Consider the following 2,563-nt stretch of genomic DNA (forward strand, 5'->3'; position numbering starts at 1 on the left):
GATGAAACTTCAACGGATAAATACTATGAAGCCTCAACGGATGATCAACCAAAATAGCAGTTAAAAGGGACTTGACAGTCACATGGGTGATTTTATATAAAAGGTGGCAGCCTGATTGCAGGTGTGAGAAGAAAATGAAGCATTTCCATTTCCATGCAAAATATGGACGTTCAAAGATGCAGTATCTAACTGATTGCATTGGATAGAGAAATGAAGAAACATGTGATTGGACCTCGCTGTTAGGGTTTATGTTTTGTCATATTTCACATGTATCTTGATGATATATAAACCAAGAGTAGAAATTGTTTAGAGGTTAAGAATAACAATTTAGTTTTAGTACAAAAAGAGCAAGCAAGCTGTATCTTAGGCTCTCTAGTTCTAAGTCTAAAAACACTTGTAACCCAGTTGTGTGCTATTAGCATTACAGAGTAATCTTCTCAATATATATCTCTGGTGGAAATATCAATCCACCAAAAAGTTTTTAAACACCGATTTATTTACTTTGTGTTTTTAATACTATTATTGTTTATCCGCACTTAAGTATATTCAAACACAGTTATATATTTTTACAAGAAGTTTTTAAAGTTTCAAAAAGGAACCATAATTACATTCAACCCCCATTCTGTAATTATGTTGTTATATTGTTAGGGAATAACAAGGATAAAGTCATCATACACAGGATCTTGATGAAATTGGTGAGGCATAAACACGGGAGTAGGTTGCATAAAGTTTGTTTGACTAGATGGATCATAAGGGAACACTGTTTCAGACACAGTAACATCACATGAAACAAATGTGGTGTTCGTGGTAAGGTCTAAAAGCTTGTTAATCCCAGACTATCTAACAATTGAATTACAGAAGGGGGTTGAATGTAATTCTTAGTTTCTTCTTGATTTTAAAAACTTCTCTAACAAATATACCTAACAGTGTTTAAATATGCAAAAGTGCGGAATGAAAGTATTGATGTATTTAAAACATAAAATAATTTAAACACAAGTATTTAAAAACTTTCTGATGGATTGAACTTATCCACCAGAGATATATATATTTCGAGAACTCTGTGATACAAGGATTGTACACAGCTGCTTACAAGTAGAATCAGTAAGAACATAGAAATTCTTCACAGTTACAGCTTTTTCTATTTCTCTAGTTGATTGCTTAGTTTACTACTAGCTACTCTTGGTTTAAATATTACCAAGATACAAGTAAATAAGAAAAAATAATAAAACAAAATGTGTCTTTGTCTAATCACATGCTTCTTCATTTCTCCATCCAGTATCTCTGATTTTCTTCAAGTAAGAATGGAAATGGACATGTTTCTTTGTTCTCTAAAACCTGATTACAGGCTGCCACATTCCTTTTGTGTGTAATCAACCCATGTGATTGTCAAGTCACTATCAACTCCTGTTCAAAATTTTGAAAGGAATATATCCTAAGTCCAATCATGTATTAGGATTTAGGAATAACTTTATTGTAATCTGTTTTGATTTCATTGATATTAATAAAGACTTGTTTTGTTTTATTACGGGCTTTATCTATTTAAGTGTTTAAATAAGATATACCATAGTTTAGAGTAAAGCTTTTTATGGATTATGATGAGATCATAATAGTGAGACCTAAAAAGATGATAACTCTAAACTTAAATAGTTCCCGATCATAGGATTACTAACTGGTAATTAATAATCCGCAAAGATCGGTACATACTATGCTTGCTTCATTATGAAGGATGTCTGTTCTCATAGACATTTGTGTGGTGACACTATAGCTAGTATGTAGGTGCTTATTATGGAATAAGTTCACTGAACATGACTCGCACAGCTGAACAACTGATGGAGTTCACTCACGTGTCAGCAGTTGTTCACATAGTGATAGTTGTACAAGTATCCTTAGACTTGAGGTCATCATAGTCATCTTGTGTACACTGAACTATGCTTTGGTTTAGTTCTTAGTCTCCAGGGACAATTATTAGGGCTCTTCTGGGTATAGGAATTTGTACACGAAGATAGTGTATGATCAATAAAGGATCTACCCCTTCCAGTGAAGGAAGCGAATGTTCAAGGCTGATCCACTTATGCTAGTTCAGGAATCTCTGGCCAGAGTAAATGAAATTAGAAAGGAGTTTCTAATTTGCATAGAACTACGCATAGTAAATGGTAAGCAAAGTGATTGAATTAGATAGGCTTGACACGAGATCCATGCCTTGTATTTAATCGGGACATTGTAGGGTAGAAGGAGTTTATTGTACGGTAACTATTCACTGACAGGTTCTTGGTATTCTAAGCAGAGAATTCATATTATCCGGATAGTCGCGATATGTTGAGAAGCATCACTCACGATGTAGAATAAATGTGATTAATTAATTAATCATATTTAATAAATTAGAGAATTTATATAAATAATGATAAAATAGTTTTATTATTATTTATTTCTACTACCGACTTAATATTGAACCTACAGGGTCACACCATAAAAAGAGAATGATTTATTGGTGGAGGAATTAATTAATAATGGCTAATAATTATTTATTTGTGAAATAAATAATTAATTGGAAAATTTAATAATT

This window comes from Apium graveolens, chromosome 7 (genome assembly GCF_009905375.1).
Source record: "Apium graveolens cultivar Ventura chromosome 7, ASM990537v1, whole genome shotgun sequence".
In the NCBI taxonomy this organism is placed as follows: domain Eukaryota; kingdom Viridiplantae; phylum Streptophyta; class Magnoliopsida; order Apiales; family Apiaceae; genus Apium; species Apium graveolens.